At 37.1% G+C, this 23,805-nt stretch overlaps 1 protein-coding gene and 1 long non-coding RNA gene across 8 annotated transcripts in view; one reads left to right on the top strand and one right to left on the bottom strand.

Annotated features, from left to right (window-relative positions):
• LOC136825301 (uncharacterized) overlaps window positions 1-13,688 on the top strand; it is a 38,315-nt gene extending 24,627 nt beyond the window's left edge. Inside the window, exons 4-5 of one of the 3 annotated variants that reach the window (XR_010849291.1) lie at window positions 5,571-5,848; window positions 13,522-13,688. This is a non-coding gene — a long non-coding RNA (uncharacterized lncRNA). The other 2 variants (XR_010849292.1, XR_010849293.1) reach the window with 2 other exon arrangements.
• Window positions 13,689-13,819: 131 nt separating this feature from the next.
• LOC136825300 (palmitoyltransferase ZDHHC3) overlaps window positions 13,820-23,805 on the bottom strand; it is a 35,294-nt gene continuing 25,308 nt past the window's right edge. For all 5 annotated transcript variants that reach the window (XM_067081421.1, XM_067081420.1, XM_067081423.1 and 2 more), the window contains exon 6: window positions 13,820-14,575. The gene's annotated coding sequence lies outside the window, so the exon portion shown is untranslated. The remainder of the gene's footprint in view (window positions 14,576-23,805) is intronic.

Genomic DNA, 23,805 nt, shown 5'->3' with positions numbered 1-23,805 from the left:
CACCAACTGCATTGCTTTCCTACTTTAATGCTTTATCCATTCCCTAACAGTTCAACTTTACCTTGCCCTACTCCAATCACCTTCGTATATAAGCAAATTTACTCTGGGTAAGACAAGTCAAAAGTGTGGCTTTTTCTTTGCTAAACTACTTTTTCATTTTAATAATAGCACCTGTGTAAGCTTGTAGGTTCTTCACAAGCTATGGAACTTTTTTTTTTTTTTTTTTTTTTTCATCTGCCCTCTTCAGAGTTGTCAGATACAGTGACTTATTTGGTAGCACCTTTACTACAGCATGTAATTTCTTGATATTCTTGTCATCAAAAAGGGTGTCATAGCCTCCAGTGACATGTCTAACCCAGTGGCAGGCTTGGTGTTTGACAATCAAGAGGTGTTTCAGTTCTTTGTGCCCTTTCATCCAGTCAATGTGTATTTTCATAGCTTTGATTGAATCTTGTAGTGAGAGGAGTTGAAACATATGGGTTCTGTAGGTTAAGTACTGTCTGCTTTTCCTTCTCTGAATTAGTTAATCCATCAACATCATTTGAGGACTAACCTCCAGCCACTGCCTGTGATATGCACATCTCGCAGCTGTTGAAGAATAGGAAATTGCCAACTCTCAACAGCTGGCTAAATCTTTCCCCTTTGTTTCTCTATAGACACTGAATGTTATGAATATGGTTGTAGTCATTTCTTATTTTTCCAAGAACTGTCCTTACTGGAAAATCCAGTAACCATTTTCATATGAGTCTACATTAGATGCAGGTTCATATATGTTGGAAGAAACTGCCCTAACACAGCAGGTATTAGGATAATACCTTGGCCAAATGCACATACCCCCAGTTTTTGCTTCCCTAATAGCCTAGTCTGTGATGACTCATCCTTAACAGTGAACAGAATTTATCTCACTGGGCACAACTTTTAGTTTCAGATTTATTTGAAAAAAAGGCCCTTATAAGAGCATAACTCTTTGAAATATCAACTGTTAATTTTAAGAGTGCAATCACAGTATGTGATATTTTTTGCATGAATGATAAGCATCATTAGGGAAATCATCTAGATAATTCAAATGAAAACAGTGTTTTGTGTCTTGGCAAAAAACTGAAGACTATGGGAAATGGAATGTTAAAGCTAAATAGGAAAACAAATCTTGCATCCACATGAGAGGCAAAAGTCATATGTGCGCCGACTTCTGTAACATATATTTTATAAAATTTCATGACGTAAAAAAATACAGCTTAAGCACATCACCAATTAAACATGTCTTTAAGAAACAAGGTTGTAGAGTCCACAGGATAAAGTCTGCAAAGAAATTCAGATCTCTTTAAAATAACGAGAATAGTCAGTAAGGGCTAACCTATATTCATAGTTAGGGCATATGCTAGGTACTGTACACAATTCAAAAAACCAAATACATGGAATAAAAACCATAAAAATTATACATAAATTTTGACAAAACATGATAACCCAACAGCTGCTAGTATGCCTTCTACGAGAGAAAGGGATGGTAGACAACATGTAAAACTGTTAAACAACATTAACAGATTTAGTCTTTACAAATTATGAAAAGTGACAAGCATAATGTGCCCCAAAATATATGCGTTGTAAAAACTTTTAACAGCGATGGCACAAAGCAAATGTATTTAAACAGTCTGATCATAACACTTCAAGAAATAATAATGTTATCTCAAAGGAACTGGAACAAAAACTCACAACCTCATTTTAGGATTCTCAGCATGGTATTTTAATAAAAAATCACAACCCTTTTTAGTGGTGCAATCAGAAAATATTTAATCACAGCACTTACAAAACTGTGGTCATCAATTTCTTTGCAAGTCCTGTTTACATTCATACATCCTGACATCCGCTCTCGCTGAGGATAGAGAGCTCATATGTGACCTACTGTACACTGCACATTCAAGTTTTAAAATTGGTCTGGTTATGAACCTGCTGTAGTTACTATAGAAAAGAATTACAATACTAACTTGTAATCATTAAGAAATTGTCAGCAAAGTCAGTACCATGAAGAAAATAAATACTAATCATGATACTTCTTAATTCTTACATTTCCTAATTACTTCTCATATTTCCAGTTATGCATAACTCTTAACATCCTCCTGGTCACAATGTATTGACTTAATTTATAATACAAGTACAGAGAAAATGTGTAAAGAAATTAATGTGAAATTTAATCTTCTTTCTGTGGAGAATCAAACCGTAGAATTTTCATTACTAAAGTATCATTTCTCAAATGTGATAAAGAACATAATGACTACTGTGACAGTTCCATGTGAAAGGTTAGTACTACTGAGCTGTACTGTATCTTCCTCTAAAGAGAAATGCATCTTTGTTATATTATAAGTAACTCTGTTCTCTTCAATACAGCAACAAGAACAGTAATGCATAGTGGCTTCCACAAGATACAATCTTCATGATGAGGCAAAATGTGCAGACACTACTTAAATATTCTTCTATTTTTGCCAATAAAATTACTCGAGTACAAAACCTCTATTATCCCTTAAGGCTACAATTGGAACTGGGAGAGGTTACTGACATAACTGCAGATAAAATTTACTCTTAAATGCTCAAGGCTTTAGCTTGGGTCAGATCTCGACATGGGGGAAATTTATATGTTAAGGCACAGAAGACAATGATGTCTTTTGGAGATTACATAGCAGTGCCTAAGATTTTATTTCTAATGAACAAGTTACAGCTTTCAGATTCAAAAGTAAACAGAAGCCCTATCAAAACTGGTTGTGGTTAAGTATCAACTTCTTTGCTGCAAAGCAGCATGACATTGTATGCATAAAAATATACAGTATATAGCTCATTCCTAATTTAAGCAGAGCAATACTACTCATATCAGTTTATTGTTGCATTATCACAAATACCTGCATTATGCCTCTATCTACTTGATGGGCAAAATGGGCATGTTAAAACTCAAAACAGCTTCTAAACGTGAAGTCCTAATTTCTTGAAGTAAAATGCTGACTGAAGGTATGTATGGACTGAAAGATTGGTACAAACATATATCTACTCGGGTGCTTCAAAGAAATAGATAACACAGATGGCAGCACAAGATTGCTGGTTCTACGGAAAATTCCCATACACTCTTGTTCCAAACTCTGCATTATCAATACTGATTCCCTTCGCTCAGAAAAAGATAGTAACTCAAAAGTTAATAATGCTCTAAACTACATGGTGAACAGAGACATGAAAAGTGAACAGCTTTACAAACTAACATGTCTAGGTGTTATAACTTGTAGTAAAAATACAAAACCTCTTGAAACAGTGGTTTTCATTTTATGTTTCACTACAGCAACAGTCAAGTACAACCCGTCCACTCAAACACTACACTACAATGCTTAACATTATCAGTGACAATGAAGTGTTGAGTATAATGAAAGGAACAAATTATTAAGAATTTTAACAGACAAATAGATCTTACACAACATTTTTTGTGTACCTTTCTGTATGCTTATGCTTGTAAAAAAAAAAAAAAATCATAAATCCACATTAACAATTTTTTAACAATAAAAATGAAATACACTACAGAGGGCTCTTGTTCATACCAGTCGAGAAAATTTATCTCAAGTCAATAATTATATATTCAACAAAAAAGGCCTTTTTTCCCTTAGCATCGTTATTTGTGTGTCCCAAAATATAAGCAGATTTGGCAGTAGTGCATTAATCTCCCTATTGGTGCTTCAATTTTACACAAATAGTTGCTGGTTGCTGCAGATTATACGTATTTGGTTTTCTAACTATATTCTTTTCTTAGAAAAATTTTCACTTCCACATTTATGTATACCTGTATGTCGGTACTTTACTTCTAAACAGACATAAGGCAATGCTAAGTCTGATGAAAATAACACTAAAAGAAAAAGGCACTTTGAGTATGACCTACAGTACTTGGGTGGGGACATCCTAAAAACTGGATAATTATGCTTTACAAATGTTTCCATCACACAGTATTCATCACCTGCAAGATATACCTCTACATGGCACAAGTATAAAAAAAACTTTCAGTAGAAAAGAAAACAATTTCAAGATTGAACATTGTTGTAAAAGACCTACAAGCAACCCTGCCTGATGGATTAAACTTATCATATGTTACCATACAATGATTTAATATCCCCTTTGTGATATTTGAAAACACATGTTACTACTTTACATTGCAAAGGTAGAATTTCACACCACCTGATATCTTTTGACTAGTGTCACAACACAACACAACAGTATGGAGTATTAAATGCTTCCAGCTTACTAACGACCTGTCATAATAATTTATTTAGAAAAAGATTAAAGTTATGGGAACATGACCTCTGAAAGTACTTCAAGCAATTAAGTGATAATGATGTAACTCTGTAGTATAAGAACATTGAAAGTTAAATTTTATTTTGTTGGAGGAAGAGAATGGGAAACCATATATCGCTGTACAAACATGGGAGAATCACGCACTTATGGTATCACTATACTTTTTATCCTTTTTTTCTCATGCATACCTATAGCATGTACCTTTTAAATTTTATACTTATCATTTTATCATATACCCTGGAGCATAGAATTTTCTATCACTTGTACCTTGAAAATATTAAAGTTTCTACCTTGAAACCTTATTCCTTGTAGAATATAACAAATGTCAAAATAACTGAAAATTAAATGTGCCTAAATTGCTTTGAAGTATTAATTTCTTTTACAAAAAAGGGTAAATAATTTTTCATTTGTCTTCATGGTGGACAATAGGCTCATGGACATCCTTAGATTTTTCACCTTTCATGGTCATCACATCTTTGATCTACTTCAGAAAGGAAAAATTACATGCTTACATTAAGGAATTTATATCAATCTCTCCCTCAACAAGACAGTGATGGTTGTGTTCACATCAGTGTAATATATGAACCTTGTATTAAACGAGGTATTACAACTTCCTGCTGAATTACAGCAATTATAAATGCAACTTATAAACAGTAAGTGAAGTGTTAATGCTGAAGGAAAACTATCACAAGTCAGGAACATGCATTTGTGTTTATGAAACATATGAAATGGTGAAGTATGTTTGAATAGATTGTGATTGTTTGCAGCAACAAGTTGATGAACTATCTACTAACTGGTGTGACTGAAAAGTATACCATGGAGCAAGTACACAGATATTTAGGTAATTGTTTTTAATGAAGGAGGACAGTCTTGAACTCAGAATTTGCATGGAAGGGACTTTATGGAAGAGACTTCATTTGTTAAATAATTTCAATTTTGATTTCTAAATCTTAATGTGCAGACTACATTCTCTTGAAATGAAAATATAATCTGCTAGAATGCAATTGAATTCAATTTGTTCTACTAAGGCTTGTATTGTTACTACTTGTAGGTATTCCTAAGAATAATTATTTGAGGTTGATTGTAGAGATTTTTTACATTGCTAAAGTGTTATGATTTTTATGTAGTGTTTCAACATAACTATGGGCGATTTTGATGTAATATATTGACAAAACTATAAATATGTTAATTTGATTAACTGCACTCATAACTTTTTGGGCAAAAATGACAAACTTACTGAATAAAGTACCTTCTAGTTCCAGAGGAGAATTGAAATACAGTGACCCCCATCTGAACATGCACAGAAATGCACACACAACTAACCTCAGTATTGCCTTAATGGCTCTCTTGCCTGCATGCAACCTGATCCTAGTTTGGCACAGTGATGGAAACTTTGCTGGTTTTTTATTGCACCCCTGCTGCAAAGAAGGTGCTTAGTCTCTAAACCAATCACCAGTTATGCTCAAGACAGATATTAGGAATAGAAAATGAGGAGGATGAAGCAAGAGGTCATGTCTCATCCAAGCTTGAGGAGGTAGGTCTGCCACCCTTATTTGGTATCAATAACATTGTTTGCTGGGAGTGGTGCTGAATATATTCAAAATGAAGATGGCAGTGGTAAATTTTGAGAGTTTGTAGTGTCATTGATATTCAGGCTTTTGAAGGCTAGCACTGTGGTTCAAACTGACATGGGCTTGCTACTCAAAAGGCTTATAAAAGACCTTTGAACACTTCAGGGTTAAGTTACTGTATCATAGCTTCTGCGAAGCATGCTACAATCTGTTCCCAAATTTATAACCCCAGTGATTTTTGTTTTTCCCATTGTAGACATTATCATCTTGCCTTGGCTGGTAAGTTGGGTTACCCAACCAAAAACCCTATCAATCAGTGTGTATTGTGTTGTGTACTGTGAAAATATTTCATTGACATATAAGCTTGGATCTGTGGTAGTTAAGCTAAATAACTGCAATGCCTTTTTACAACAAATACTTCTTATGATATGGTATTTAGTCTTCAAAATCTTTTTTTAAGCTAATAATCCAGTGACTAGTTTCACAATTATTTCTGCATTTTTAAGTGAAGGGGATTGATGGTGCTTGAGACTAGGTATAGGATCTCTTTCTCCTTGACAATGTGCTTGCTTACCATACCAAAACCAAGTTCGTTCCTGCTCCATATTTTCCTCTTTCTATTTGAATAAAACTTCTATCTTTCAGCCAATGAATCACCATGGTATTGCATCAACAGAAGCATATTTGATGGAAGTGACAGGCTGAAGTATCTGGTGGTGGGGTTCAGAGGTTAAGCTACAGCAGTTGGGCCTTGATACATGTAGAGAATGCATTATACAACCCACAGTTAGTCAACATGGTCAGGGTTTGTAGTCAACATGGTCAGGGTTTGAGGTAGGGTAGTCTACAGGAGGGATTAACCAAAAGTACAAACTACACACAGCAGTTCCCTACTGATTGTTGTTCATTGTAGCAGAGCATAATCAGTTGTAGTATGTTGTAGTGACTCAGTTGTCCTAATTCAGACATTCTGCCCGCTGCAATAATAAATGGGAGCATTTTCAGGAAAAAAAAAAAAAACAGGCTAATTAGGCTGTATTTGGTGCTACAATGATATTCTGAGCTTGTCTTCAAATTTTATTATTATTATTGATCTACAAGGCAGTTTGCATAGGTAGTGGTTAGGGCTGTAATGTAGTTAAAAATCCTTTGTTTATCCTTGGAGTTATTTTCATAATTTAATGCATCAATTACTTTTTTTTTTTCTATTGCTTAATTTAACCAGACCATGAGGTCAGAACACTTGACTTTCACAGGGCTATCCCAAATTTAAAATTTAAATTTCTTTTAATAGTTTGCAGCTTCAAAAAACTGATAAGTCATGTTTGAAGTTTGCACATTAACATAAAAGTTTAACTGTGATTGTTGACCATACATACTGTACGTGGGGTCATGTGAGTTAATGAAAATTAATGGGTCCAAGAGTGACCAATTCAATTATATATTTTTTTTTTCTGGCAAATGTCATGTAATTATGAGTTTGACCTGTTTTAATTGGTTATCAGGTTCATCCTAGTCATGATAGATAAGGGTTTTTAGAGATGTTAAATAATTGTAATTAAGAATGGTTATTTTTTATTTCTGCTTAATAGTTGCAGAAATAAAAGTACTATATTTAATGTGTGATTGTGTATGGTAACATTAAAAGACAGTTCAGCCTTTATGGCATCCTTCCACACTGTGGGAATTTGCTCATCATACTGTACAAGATTGAGGAAACCTCAATACTTAATTAACCTGAGTAGTATGATTGCTGTTTTCTTTCCATTTTGAGTTTTATTGACAAACTTTTTGTATATGGCAAGCATATACCAACTACAGTTTGGGTTAAACTGGTCTGCTATAATTTATTGGATGAGAGATTATGTTACTTTGCCTTTGTGTGACATCAACTGCCTCGAGCTATCTGTCCCTTTCCTGCACTGGTCTGTTTGGTGTACCAGGTGATCCTTTTGTATCAGTGACTCTCCATGACCCCTCTTTCAGATTTTCAAGGACCTCTCATTATTTCTCTCCCTCTGGAGTGACTAGGTGCCACATTATTTTGATGCCTACAGGGTTTGTTCTCTGCTGCTGCTTCTGGCCCAGTGGGTTCAGTTGCTTTATTGTCAAGTGATTTGATCTTAGCAACTACAGCTGCCTGATCCCCCAGCTTTTGGTCTGAGGGGAGTCTCCACAACTGCTTGTGATCTGGTTATTGTCCAGGTTGTTTTCTCTAGCTATGTCCTCTCTGCTTGTATATATTGGATGTGCTAAGCCTGGTTGTTGATTCTGTCATACCTCAAATGATTCCTTTCTTGGTCATTCAGTATCGACTGCTCAATCTCTTCAAGGGCACTTCTTGACATTGGTCTTTGTAGACTCACTTGTCACTTTTTTGGCTAATGTCAAACACTGAAGTTATGTTCATTCCCCACATCCCTTCTAAGCACTTTAAGTGGGCTCTATGTTTCTTTTAATAGTCTTTTAGTTGGTATTCATGAGACACTCAATTGAAACTAGAGTCTGTGGCTGAGAATTTCTTTGTAAAGCCTAGTTCTTGAACTTCCTGGTTTTTGGTGCCTTGCCCTGCTTTTTTCTTGCATTTCACCCAGCTCAGGATAAGCACCTTCGTGGATTGAGTGTCCTCCTCTCCTTTTTGCTTAGTTTTACCAGGATTTCTCTGCCATCTTTCGAGAGCTTGCGAAAGAGCTTGCTTTTGACCTAGGCAAGTTTCTTTGGCATGCATCCATTGTGCTTGTGGCATGTTGGTGGAAGTTTAATCACAGTCTGATCATCACAGTGGGTCATGTGCCACAGGTCTAGGATTCTAGTCATTCTTTCTCCTCTTCTTCAAGACTTTAAGATGGTATCTTTCACTTTTTCACATGGGCTTTTATTTCACTTTTTCACATAGGTTTTTATTTTTTTTTTTTAAGTACATGCCTTAAAGCCTCGAGTAAATAGCAAATGTATTTTCAGGGATGTCTTTTACTGAGAACATTACTTATGGAATGTACCAGGGTCTACTTATGCTTTTTATAGGCTCTGCTCTTTTGTCCTCCCTCCTAAAATGCAATTCAGGCTAATAAGGTATAGTGTTTTGTATGAAAAACTTATGCTTTAAAGCCCAATGTTTTATGTTACCTCATTAATCATAATCATCTCTCTCTCTCTCTCTCTCTCTCTCTCTCTCTCTCTCTCTCTCTCTCTCTCTCTCTCTCTCTCTCTCTTTTTCCAAGAAGAATGAAAGATGGTGGTGGACAATGGACTGCAGGCTAGGCATGTGGTGGAACCTTTTTTATATAATAACATGAAGTTGGTGAATAAGGCTAATTACGATTGATAGGTTTACATAAAATCTTTTTGTTAAAAAACATGTCCTCACTGAAGGACTGTTTTAATGTACAGGTTGCTCAGGTTTTGAATGCTAATGTACATGTGAAAATATAAATGAAAATAAGACTTTTTATGGCTTGTCTATATGAATATATCATGCTGCTATGTAAGGTATGTTATTTTTGTAAAATGACAAATTTTTCAAGTAATTTGTATTTTTCCAAAATACAAACCCTAGGTCTTTATGTAATTAGATAACTTTAAGCTCAAGCTAGAGCTGGCCATTTAACAAAAAAAAAAAAAAAAAAAAAAAGTGGTTATTGGTAGTCAGCTACTGATGGTAGGGAAGGAAGCCTCACCATCCAGTTGGTATGCATTCACTTTACCTTTTGGCCCAGGTAGCAGAATGAGAGGGGGATAGAAGTAGGCCATTTATGTAAAGACCTCAGGTTTGTATGTTAGGAAAAATACAAATTATTTTGAAAATTTGTCATTTGTTCCTTCATCTATACAAACCTTCGGTCTTTACATATGGGAGACTTACTTCTTAGTGGGAAGATTCTGAGCAAATCTCTAAACTGACTGGTAGTTTGCCTCACCTGGGGCCTCTCTTCCAGGTCATGTAAGAACAATGGAAGGAGACCCATGCCTTTGATCTGTTGAACATGTGTGATGTTCAACTGCCAGACTTCTGGGCCTTTCGAATAAATGGGATGTAGCATCATTGATTCGAAGAAAGGCTTGGATGAACCCATGTTGTTGGGGACAATAAAGCTGAAAATAACCAGTGGGTTTGTTCATTGTCAGCCCCTCTCTCCCTTGCTAGAGAGAGGATAGGACTTGCATTTATTAATCCAAACTGAGGCTAGATTATAGACAGAATACTAGGCCATCTACTGTATAAAACACACATGCATGCCCATCCCTCACGTGACGACTTGCTAACCATCCCTCTGCCCAATGGGAGATGAAGGGTATAAAAGTGAAAGGTAGGAGGTCCCCACACACACACCAGTCTCCCCCCTCCCCCACACACACTCTCTCTCTCTCTCTCTCTCTTTTTGCAGCCATACACCTTAGGTGAGATGCCACCTGTCCCTCAAGGGGGCTGGGTGAGCTACATGACTGCTAAGCAGTCACCACAGAACCCAAGGAATAAGAGTCCATGGATCTATGGGTAACATCCCAAAAGTAAAAAGGTGAATGTGGTCTATCGTGACCACATTCATGTCCTTAGTACCTGTCCGACAGGTTCTTCCTGAATGTGAGGGGCAGAGGCATCCACATACTTGACACTCGTTAGGCAAAGAAGAGGGTCCAAGTCTATGTCCATAGGCAGGGAGAGCATAAGGAGGAGATGAAATCAGCAAAAGCAAACATAGAATTGTACAGGAAACCCGTGTTCGCGTTCTCACGATTCGCAGATTTCTCCATGGAACGTATTTACCCATTATTCGCGGAAAATTTGCCCATTCTCGGTATTTTTCATTGAGAAATATTCACTAATTACTGTATTTTCATGAGTAAATGCACTTTTTGTGATAAAACTATTAAAATACTCAGGTATAAGCAATTTTTAGAGGGTTTTTCTTGTGTTTAAACTACTAAAACAGGCAGTTCTACGTGTTTTTAAGGGGTTTTAAGTATTTGCGGATTTTAGCTATTTGCAGGGGGGCGAGGTACACATCCCCCGCGAATATGGGGGGTTTACTGTATCTTGGTCGTGCAACATTTGTAGAAAGGACACGGCCATGCAACATCTGTACAGCCACGCTTATTTTCCTTGAAGAACAAATCTTCCGCTAAAGATGTTTGGCAAACTGCAGTAACGCCAAAATGTTACGGCCATGCAACAATGTGGCAAAGGCAAAGCTGCTTCTGCCTACCCAGGACCTCTCTCTCCTCCTCAGTCATATGTCTTGAAGCAAAGACACGGGCATGCAACACTGCACAGCGGCATACACTTCCTTCCTTGGAGAGTGCATCTTCATCTTAGATGTCCGGAATACTGCGGCAGCATCGCTGAAAACAGCAACCAAGAAATGTTCTCGAAAGGAAACTTGCAGGGAGGAGTAAGCACAAGTATGCTAAGAACTCAACTTCTGGCACTGAAGATATGCTCAGCCATGCCCAGAATGTCAACGGAAGGAAGCAGAAGACGACAATCTGTGTGGGAGCTGTACTGACAGCAGATGCATGGTCGGGAAGGAAAGCCCAGGAAAGACACAGTTGTGGCTTATAGCAAAAGACGAAGGAGAAGGTTCGACTTCTGCAAATATAACATCAAATGCAGGGGGTAGGGAGTAGCTCTAGAAGCTACAACACACTGCAACAAATCGCACACACACAACGAACTGAAATCGACTGGCTGAATGCAGCTTGTTGGCTGTCACTCCAATGGTGAGTTGCCTTCCTTACAGTCATGTGTATTCTTCCACCCAACGTCTCTTGAAAAGAAAGGAAGAAGACAGACTGCGATACAGCATTCGACAACAAAGAATATGAAGGCAGCAATGTAAACTTATCAAGGAAGCTTTCCCAGGACTTCTCATCCTTCAGAACAGGAACAAGAGGAGGAGGAGGAGGGAGCATAGGAACCCCCCCCCCTCCCCCGAGATGGAGAAAGAACCATAGACAGGAACAGCTACTGGTCTTGGAGACAACTTGCTGAAGGTGGTCAACTTAAAGTCCTGCAACATCAACCTCCACTTCTTTCTCATGTAAAGGAAGAGGGGGCTCCATGCTCAAAGGCGAGCAGAGCTCTCATACGATGGGTTGATAACCACCACACTGAGGAAGAGAACCCTCCTCCATCTCGAGCCTCTCAAGCTCTACAACATCTGAAAGACTGAAGATTACAACACTCCAAGAAACTGTGCAGTTGAAATTAAAACTGCTTGTTTCAGAGAGAAAGCACTTCAGGACAAACAGAAAACAGATGTAGAACAAGGATGTTCAATAAAACGAGGTTTAGAAGGTGTAAAAATAGAATGTGGTGAGGGGACAGACCCTCTCTTTCCTTAGATGTGTAATAGAAAAAAAGATACAGCAATAAAAGAACACCAAGGCAAGACAAGAGTTGGGTTTGTGTTATATCAAAAAGCAAAACCAAGTTAGAGAAGATATAAAAGCAAAAGTTCCATAGGCTAAAATGAGTTAACTACAAAGCATAACTGTGTAAGAACAACTACGCGGCAAGAGAGCAAAGAGTGAACAGAGTACAACATGATGTAAAGTTGCATTATTTCCAAATGAGCAAAATATCTCCTAACAATATACCCAGACACTAAAAGAAATAATCAATTAGCAGGGAGCAGAAGAGACGTATCTCAGACTGCGGCCAAAAGGAAAAGTGCATGTGTACCAACTGGACAGCGGGGCTTCCTCCCCTGTAGCCAACTACTAATAACCACCTTGTTTTTTTGGTTAAACGGCTGGCTCCAGCTTGAGCTGAAAGTTAATCCCACATGTAAAGACCGAAGGTTTGTATATGTGTCAGAACAAATAATTGATAATTGTATTTGATTCAGGCTACTACGGTCCTAGTTTTTATTTTGCCAGTTGCTAATATTTCCTACATTCATTCTGAGAGAGAGAGAGAGAATATCTGAATGCTTTAACCCTAATGGAATGAGGATCTTTATTGAGGCCCTCCTATATGCAGTAATTATATGATGGTGTATATCTTGACATATTTTGACAGAAGCTGATCTCTTTTGGTCTTTTTCTTCCCCAAGTCTAACTTCCACCCACAACAGTAGACCAAAAACTAGGGGTCTAAGTTCCTACTTCAATCAATGGGAAAACTGGATTTTTGGGAATGAACCCTTATCATTTCCTCCGTCAGATCCAGGGATCAAAAGCTGGTCACTCAGTTGTGAGCAGTGGATATTATAAAGGGTGTTCCCTGGCAACTAGGAATGTACCATATTCTATTTTAAATTGTGAGTGCACATTTTTCAACAGGAATTGGGAACTTTAATTTTAAAGACCACCAGGAAAAGTGGTTAAATTAAGTAGCATCATACCATTTTCTACAATGAAACTAAACCTTTAAACATGTCACATCCTAAGCTTATGATGCAGGCTTACAATCTATACTTCCTCAGGTTATAAAGTAAAATATGAATTTTCATGTGTATTACACGCTGAGAAAAGTAGACGGGCTTGAAACTTAGGGCCAATTTAAGTTTTTTCATTAATTTTCATTTAAGTGTTTTCATTAATTTTCATTCTAAAAGTTGTTGCATTATCATAAACAACCCAATTTCCGCTTCTGTAAAAAAAATAAAATTCTCCTGTTTCATCTTCCTACCAGGTTATCATTCAACCCAAACCTCTGAATTTTGTGGACTTGCAACTTTAAGCAACATTAGTTTGTCAATGATATTGATGTATGGTATTATAAAATTAAGCAAAGTATGTACAGTATATCTTTAAATATGGTTTACATTACTAAAACAAATACTTACGATTTAAGAATAACGCTTTTCATTGATCCTCAATTATATATTTTTTTTAAGGTCGATCTTTATAATTATGTGAATTTCCAATCAAATAATCCTGTGTTACATAGTAAAACCAAATATATTCACCTGAATTAAATGAAAGAAATCTAAAAAACTACTTTATTATCATATATATATTCTGTTGCAACATGGTATATTTAGTTTAATTACAAATAAAACCAGTTCATATCCAAATTTGTAACTCAAATCAGATGTGTGAATCCTACATTATTTTATTGTAAAATACACTGAGGCTAAATAAATTCCTCAAATAACACCGATGTGAGAGTGCATCAACTGAACTGTCAATTGCAAGTGGAAATCCTTAATATACTACATGTATGGTGATTTTAGAGTTTCATACTCTGACAAAATTCATTCACAACAATAAACAAATAACACATACACACTTCTCATTCCTGATTATCATGAAATAACACATTCTGTGATAAACACCCCATAATCATCATTATTACTGAGACATTTTTGAAAATGGAGGGGAGAATTAAGATTGCTAATCACTGACAACATATCTACAACTATGTTAGTCATTTCTCTAAAAAAAGACATTCATACCTATATTAAAAACCATAAATAGAAAGTCTGTTTTAATTAAATATTAAAAGCATTTGGCAAGATGAAAAAAATATATATGCAAAATACATTGTACAATATCAAAACTTGTTCCCTAAATAAAAAATTCCACATCCATACTAAAGCAAAAACTCTTGAACTGTAATTACCGGGACTATGAGCAAGGACCCTCTGTACGTACATCAAAGATAGAGAGAGAAATCAATCCAACACTTTTGAACTGGTTCTGCAAAACCCTGGAGAATGTAGCTAGTGACCAACTCTGCAGACCTGGAGAAAAAAAAGGAACCTATTTCTAACACTGTCGGTGTAAGTGCACCCTAAAATTCCCTTAAAATTCTCATACTACAAATCAAGTTATGCCATGTTAAAAGTGCATAAAAAAATGAGTTCTGCTTTAAGAAAATATTGGACATTTTTACAGTAATTTGCATTTTTCCATGGTATTCATCAGTGTGAGAAGGATCAGGATGGTTAAGGCTTTGGTTTTTACTTCAAGGAAATTACAAGTTCCTTTTAAAATTTGTGATTTGCTTCTCTGGAAACACAAACCATTGCCTTTTATGTGGGGGTCTCAATCATTAGGAAGGAGAAAAGTCTCAAATGACTGGCAAGTCAAATCTCCACCCCTCCACCCAGAATTGTCATGATAGTGAGCAGGGGAGTAATGACATTTGCACAGAGAAACAAGATTGATAGGTCTTGGAGCCAGAGAGAAAGACAGATGTCTAAACTCTCATTCTAAAAAATTTCTCAGAGTGCCAAGTGTTGCCATAAAAACAGGGTTGAGCAGGTCATCAGCTAGTATTTGAGGCATTCATAAAATGTGTTCAAATGTTTGTTTACCAGGACAACAAGGCACTAAAATGGAGGTAGACAGCTGAGTGAGAGGACCCCTACTCACCTGCCATAATCAATGCACTTTTTCCTTCAACATCCAACTCTGCCTTAAGTGGTTCTGAAGGAGTAATATCTCAAATTCTAACAGATTCCCTAAATAATGAAGGCCGACTTATAACTGCTCAAAATTAACCACAAACAAACTAGTAGAGGCTACAGATGAATACTTACATGTACAGTCCTGCATGTGAACAAAGGGAGTCTAAGAGCCAAGTGTTATCTACAATCTCAAGCAGGTCACTGTAGTACTGGGCAATACCACAATGCAATGACCTTTCAAGTGTAAGCCCAAAATTGCACATGCACCCAGGATCTGCCTTAGGGTCCGTATGGTACCCAGTGATATCATATGACAATCTTTCATGCATATACTGTGAGTTTACATATGCATAATCCCATAATTGTATGTTAGGAGTTCTGGATAAACCCAGCAACATCTGAGGGTCTGCACAATCATACAGTGATCATCTGTCTTGTGTGAACCTTCCGTCTCCAGGCATATGATCCAAGGATCATGTATGCACTGAGTGAGAAGGTAGTAACAACTTTTCTCTGCACAACCCAGCAGAAGTACAGAGGAAGAATCCAAAATAGTGTTGTCTCTGAAATAAACTGGGAGAAGGCAGTTCACGAGCATGCATAGAGAGAACCCGGTGTAACCCTACCAATGGCAGACATCCCACCTACAGGTAAGTGAATGCTGTCACCAGCCCTTGAAGAAGGAAGGTGCTCACTTATATGCCAATGGAACTTCTTGTGACAAGGCTTAAAATTTAACCCAAGACTGATTTATTCTGCTACGAATGACTTCTCTCAGGACAGTTTGCACATATCTGAGAGGAAAGTCAGTGCCTTTCCTCCTGACATCAACAACCTATGGAAATTCACCCTCTCATCTGTGGATAAGGCCAAAGGTTGAACCATGATGCTGTCCGAAAAGAGGTGATAGTGACTAACTCCATGACTCCTGATTCTTTAACTGAGAACAAAGAACCTTTTATGGTTTTTTTCCAGGGGAGATCATTTGTCAGTCTCCATACTAACAAAACGACTTGAAAGGGAGTAGTCTATGCATCTTCTAGCTTGTCGGTGGTGGAGAAAGAAACTTTCTTGATCTGGTGAACAGTAGGAAACCTGATCTGCAGATTAGGCTATTAACTTGATCCAAGACATATGGTTGCACAGCAACCACAACAGTAAGAATGACTGCCTAGCCTCCAAAGTGCACCCTTCTTCCCACAATAAGAATAGGCAGCATAAGGTGAGGAAGAGCAGGAAGACTCTAAGAACCTTCCTACCTCCATTTAATTATCTTATTACAAAGTTTCAATGATTGTTCCAGTTTGTGCAAAGGAACACTCCAACATAGAAGGCAGTTGTTGATACTCCTGTATAAACAAATTTCAATCATACAATCATACATTTTAAAATAACATAACCTCGTGATGGCACAAAAACAAAAGTTCCCAATATACTTGAGAGGGAGAAAACCTTAAATTCATACCCTTTCTTTATACACTCCAGCCTCCAAAATCCAGAATTCCTTGGTCCAGGAACTCCCATATTCCGAGACATTTTTGAATCGGCCACCATTAACTCTTGAGCAGCTATGAGTGGTGCCACACATTTCAATATTTCTGATTTTTTCGGGTTTTCAAAATAGAAGCTTGCTCCGTAAATACACAAGCACAATTCATTTCCAACAAAAACACTGTGAAACTCAAAAATATACAGGATACCATAATTAGCATATACTGTATACAGTACTCGTGTCTCTTCCGATCTCGTGTACATGCAATCATGAAAACTTCGTCCAAAACCATGATTTCATCATACACATCATGTACAGTATAGTGTGAGGTGTATGTGCAGTAGATTACACTAGGCTAGGCTATCTATGCCTGTCTCAGTTTTGGTAGATACCACTGATAATGCATATTATAACCAAGTTAGCTTTTAACTTATAAATAGGCCTAGAAACCAAAGTTCATTAGGTTAAATGCAAATCTCCATACATTAAATCAGGCTTACCAACACTGTGACTTGTCTAAGAATTCATCACTGTTTCTTATAATTAACAACCACTTGCTACTGCGTGCATGACACTGGTTTAAACAACAGCAAGTACTGACTTTAACAATCGAATCGAGAAACAGCCGTTGGCTGATGTCAGTTACGTAACTAACACACATTTATTAGGAGTTACATTACAGTTGCCAACTTGTTAAAAATCTGCTAATTTTTAACGGTGACTTCCATAAATAAAAAATAAAATAAATCTTTATTCATCCTTCCATCAATGAAGAGGAAAGTGTTACAAAGTGCCACTCAATTTACGGTTGTAGCTGTGGCAGAAGAAACAAATAACGTGCTGGCCACAAAACGTTTTGAAGGAGGGAAAAGCAACGTCCAATCCTGTTGAAATCACACCTTTTCTTCATTTAAAAATAAAGTAAGTTGCATTTTTAAACTCTGCTTCAATAATTTACGTATAAAACAAATCTCCAAAATGCGTTTCATTTAGCAACTAATCACTGTGATGTAAGTAAAATGCAATCAGCTGATGATTTTAAGAATGTAAACATTAGCAGAATGCAAATGGCGCATGTTTGCTACGTTCATAAATTATAATACGATAACAATAAGACAATAATGCATGAAGTATACTGTAACTGCATACAGTATGTAAAACAAGTTTTACTAAAATTATCATTATTCTTTTTACAACTATTATCTGACTTGTGCATATAGATATCTGATGTGCTCTCTCTCTCTCTCTCTCTCTCTCTCTCTCTCTCTCTCTCTCTCTCTCTCTCTCTCTCTCTCTCTCTCTCTCTCTCTCTCTCTCTCTCTCTCTATAAAAGTCTGAATTGCCAAAAACAATGAAGGGTGTGAGGAGATCAGAATATGACAGTGCATTTGTAAATAAGTATTTCCGGAGAGATGCTTACGGAGCAGGCCAGAATTTTACTAAGGAACTAAACCTAATGAATGACAGTCATTATTCATAAGCTTTGCTGTACTTTTGATAACACAGCACTATATATGTGAAACAAGCTGGCACGCCTGTTTACACAGGTTTTTCATTGGTAATATCTAAAATCCAGGATTTTCTGTGGTCTGGCGGTGGCCTGGTCCCCATGGTGCCAGTTTTAAGATCCCCATGGTGCCGGTTTTAAGAGACTGTATTTTATAACTTGGACACTTATTTCCCATTCCACGTTGATGGTTGACTATAAAGTACCGATTTCATAAATAAGCTGATAAGCAAATGAGAGATTTAAGAATTTTGTCAGTTTAGGGCATCAGTCCATTATTGTCAAATAACTGATCTCGATACAATACAAATTGTTTTAATATTGGCCTGGATTCGTGACTTGAAAAATCAAACTGTCAACAACTTGCAACCCCACGTTCAGTTAATCCTAAGAAATTTCCCCGATATAAAATTACCCATATTCCCAGAATGTACACCAACTTTAATGGGCACTCATTAACTGACCATGTGCCTTACGCATCACACTGTAAGTGGTACCCTAGGCTCTTTGCAATGACTGTTTTTCCCCCAGTTGCACTGCTCATGCTTTTCATCAGTTAACCCTTTAGTCTTTTCCCACCTAGCTGTCCAAATTCCTTAACTTAATTTTATTCAAATTTTCACCACTTAATTACAGCATAATAATAAAATTATAACCACCCACCCTTTCGATGTTCCAACTAGTATTCATTATGAAAGCTGCTGGAAGCTCATGTAACCTAGCCACTGCATTCTACAATGCAGATGACATGTGGCTATTTATTCCTGATTAAAGAAAGTAATTTAATTTACTTTTAATTTTAAATATGAAAGAATTTGCTTTCAACAAAATCTAATAATAAAAAATATATTGAAAATCGCACACCGTACTAGACCAGGTCTTCATTTGTAGTCCAGTAACACCTAAATCTGTCAGACTTCTGTATTTATCTGCTACAATATTACAATGAGTTTTTGCTAGGCTACCTTTTTAGATATATGTTATCTTTGAAATGAAAATTTTAAGTGAAAAGTTCAGCTTAGCATAAAGCTATAAATTATGTGGATTTACTGATAGCTATACAATGTATCTTGAAAATGTAGGCTATACTGCTGTATGGGGTCTTTGTTACTTATCAGAAGGCCATACCCCCAAGTATCTGAATTCATGTGCTACTGTAGAAAGTTTCATAAAATATTCCACTGTTAAGGGAGTGAAATTATCACAATACTGTTGTTAATTTTCTTTACTATGACACACCACCTTATAATTGGCCTTAATGATCTAATCCCTCAAACCCAGTCATTAGTACACTACTATACAGTCATCACTGTAAAGTAGCAAGAATTCAATGAAAAATATTAACATGAACAAATCTAGTTTATGCAATGAATATAATAACTGAAATTCTTCTATTAGGCATTTTTACAAAGGCTGAGTTGAGAAAACAAACTGCTGTTTATTTCTGAGAAAGGCTGATAAATGGAAACATGAAAGCAATTTTTAAACTATACTCTCCAAAGGCTCTATTATTAATCATAAAACTACTTTCCTATATTTGAAAAATCAAGTAATTTTCTTCAGTATCCAAATTACATTATCAAATGCCTCATGTATTGCACGGTCCTAGTTTGACTAATTGCCATGCACTCTTTATAAAAAGCTATGATGTAAACATTAATGAACTGGACTCAAATTACAATGCATGTTTTTAAACCCTCCAAGAAGTTCAATATAAATGCTTCAGAAACCTTTTGCATAACAGACCAAAGTTCAATTGTCTTGGATTATGGCCTATAAGTTAACAAGCAATAAAGGATACAATATCAAAAGTGCATGCAGACATATGAGTGATTCTTGTTATACATGCTTTAACTTTTAACTTCATTTGTCAAGCAACTTGACTCAATACTTTCTAATCTGATGAAATGTTGAAGACCTGGATCAAATAATAACAAATGAAAATAATGGTCAACAAGGCATGCCTATGAAGAGTCTGAACATAAACCCAATCTGAAGAAAGAGCTGAGAATGCCTATTCTGCCAATAACACGTGACAACATCACTCATTAGATTTAACTTCCAGTGTTAAAACTCACAGCCCACTTCCTGGAAGCCAGAGCCTTTTACTATGTTCAAAAATAGCAAATTTTTAAAGTAATTTGCATTTTTTCCTAATACTAAATGAAGGACAGGGTGCCCTGCAGACTAACTCACCTTCAAACCTTGTCCATCTAGCAAGTACTGGCTTTGCAACCTGACTCTGCCTCGTATCCTCTCATCAGCAAACCTGTGACCATGATCCGCCTGTCCCATTAGGGGGGCTGGGTGAACTACGCAACTTGTTGGACAGCCACCACAGTATAAGAGGAAAAAAAGTGTTCAAGGGCCTTTGAGCAATATCCCGAAGACAGAACAAGGTGAATGTGGTCTGGTGTGACCACACCCCAAACATAACACCCATTGAACTGACAGAAGTTCTTGCAGAATGCTAGAGTTAGGGTGATCCCACGACTTCATGAGCTCTCATCCAGACTGTAACTCTTCCTCGCCAGACGAGGCATATGCCCGTTTGACTGTCTCACATAGCCAGAAACAGATTGTGTTCTTCGACACCTCTTTCTTGGACAAGAGGCATCGACACTCGAGCCTGAGATGTTGAGTTCTCTTAAGATAGTACTGCAGCACCCTAACAGGACACATTAGCATCTTGTCCAGATCACTACCGATGAAATTCTCTAGGGAAGGGATCAAAAAGGACTCAAGCCTGACACTTGGGACCAGCAGGGTCTGAGTTTTCACTCTGAATTCCAGAACAAACTCAAGCAATACAGATCCCCCTCCCTTCAAGAGTTTAACATCAAAAGAGAGGCCATGACGCTCACCTACTCTCTTTGCTGAATCAGAGAAAGTCTTGTGGATCACATCCCTGTCAGACGGCTTTCAATAGCTTATTAGAGGTGACAAATAAAACTCCTAAGGACAAGAGTCATAACCCACCCAGGGGGCCCAAGTCCTCTGGGGGCACAAAACTGTTCAAAGCTTCTCAATGGCAATCTTCCATGAGAGAGATCTACTCCTTTCAGTTTAAGGAGGCAGACCTGTAGCCCTTAATGGCCAAGGCAAAGAGAAGCTTCTCTCAGTCTGCTTACTGCTGAAGAATTTTCCGATTGGAGAGATACTCTGTCAACAACACCAACTATAGAAGATGGCCCATTTCCCCTGGTATACAGTCACCGAGGAGGGCGGAGACTTTGGTAGAAAAGACCTTTAGTGTCACTGGCAGATTATTACAATCCGATGACAAAGGGGAGACCTTCTCTCTCTTCTTCCTAGCAAACATCAACTGCTGTTCAGCACTTTGAACATGGACTTTGATTTGTTAAACTCATGCCTCCTGAGGCACTTGAGAATGTGAGGGTCTACCTCTGCAGAGGAAAGAAACCTATTACAGTACAAGGCCCGTCCTTCCCTGGGCAGCACCTGAAAACCTGAGGTTTCCTAGCAGAGGTAGAGGGCTGCAATGATTCTGGGGGTTTGGCTCATAATTCTTGATTAGGCAAAACTCAACAACCATACAAAATACAAATACATATTCAGAGAGCATAAAGGGAAAGTGAACGGCAAGTCAGGCAGAGTCAACACAGACACCCAAACACAATGGCTGCCAGAAGCAAAAGTGGAGTGCATACCAACAGACGGGTAGGGCTTCCCCCTACCTGTCGGTAGTTAATGGCCTTGTCTGAAAGTTAAACAGCCATTCCAGCTCACGCTCACAAGCTAAATTTGTGTAGGAACAAATGAATATTCACCATACCAGCACACTGCTGTACAAACATTGACAATAGTCATAAAAAAAAAGTAAATTATCATAAGCAAAGCCCACGTACTAAGTTTTCTCCTTTTTTCCTGGCAATTACTTAATGAACAAACACATTTGTACCACTGATTTCTTGGAGAAGATGTGAGGTAAGAGAATCTATGAGAGGCAGTGGATATTTTGCTATGAACCACTTATGGTTATTTGACCATGAGGTCTGGTTCAAAATGTGGTATTGATTAATTTCTGGGTTTGTGTTTCTGCCAAAGTGATCTGCTGGTAAACTAATTTATTACTTATTTTACTGTGTACAAATTGACAAAAAAAAAAAAAAAACAGCAGCTTACCTCTGATTATGGCACTAACCTGTAGGTTGCGATTTATGGCATCAATTACCTTTTATATATGCAAAGCAGATTTAATACCAATGAGGGCCAGGATATCCACTACATGAAAGACATTGTCATGAAACCAATATGCAATGCCCTCTCTCCTTTAAAAGCTTGACAGCAATTTCAACAGCAGAGAATGACGACAACATGTCTCCTATTGTGAGACATGATGGTCACAGAACACTGGGAATGTTGAACAATAAAATGCCAAAGGTAAATAAAATACAATTCCAGAGGCATAATAGAACTTATGGCTAAAAGCCCGTAGAAAGAGATATTAGGCCCAAATGATTTCCATTACATACAATGATGATTAGCCTCTTGTGTGTACATTTACTCCTCATTGAGTCTAATGTGATTACTAATGCAGCTTGGTGGAAGCTGGTAGAAATGCAATTGCACATGAACAATAGTCACATAGCCAAAAAGCCACAGAAATATAAAATCCTTTAAATGAAACTATTTTATAAGCATGATGAAGCTCATGCCACATATGCCTCAATAATGTGAAACAGAATCATCACAAGATCTATAGAATGTTTGTAAAAATACAGTATAGAGAAAGTGTGATCTCACTACAATTAATAAATCCCAGACAACTCTCTATGTTCTGAAAGAAATTTTCAGCCTCTTTCTACATTTACCTCAACTCTGGACTGCAGTATAGCATTACCAAAGACCCACAATTTACTATTCAATGACAGAATCCCCAACTGAAGGAGGTATACCAAGAAATGACTCGACTAAATACTCTCATAAACATCTGCAATATCAATTTAAAGTAGCCAACAGATTTTGGGATAGGAAGTGTAATCTTGCAAAGCAAAGACCTGTATTTATACAAAGTCCACAGGACTCATTATCTTGACCTCCATTACTGCTTCATCTCTTCAATCTTGCTGTCCAACCTCTCTAAATGTTACTTCTTAGTGCAGCTGTGAGCTTTTCTCCCATAGTTTCACCTTTAGATCCTTGTACTTCTGGATCACTTTATCTTGCTGTCCTATTACTCTCACTTCTGATTTGTTTACCATCTTAGGTGCTGATTGGCTAAATATTCCCCAGTGCTGGGCTTTATAGTCTCATTTTCCTATATAAAAAAAATCCACTTGAAAAAAATTAACTAAATAATTCACATGCTTAAACTATTATACCGTAACTGGTTTTTATCAAAATATTTGCAAGCAAAAAAGCTCCTGGTTAGAATAAACAAATAATGGCACATCAAAATGCTTAAAAAAGGGATTTTGACAAAGGAAAAATCTATTTCTGGGCTCGACCTGTGTCACCCAGTGAAATGGTTCCATTAGCACTCATTTCTAGGCATAAATATTGCTAAATATACCAGAGAAAAAGCTATCCACAATGCCG

The sequence above is a fragment of the Macrobrachium rosenbergii genome, chromosome 37, assembly GCF_040412425.1.
Source record: "Macrobrachium rosenbergii isolate ZJJX-2024 chromosome 37, ASM4041242v1, whole genome shotgun sequence".
Taxonomy (NCBI): Eukaryota; Metazoa; Arthropoda; class Malacostraca; order Decapoda; family Palaemonidae; genus Macrobrachium; species Macrobrachium rosenbergii.
Note: the sequence above shows the minus strand (reverse complement) of the source record. Positions and strands in the feature narration are given on the sequence as shown.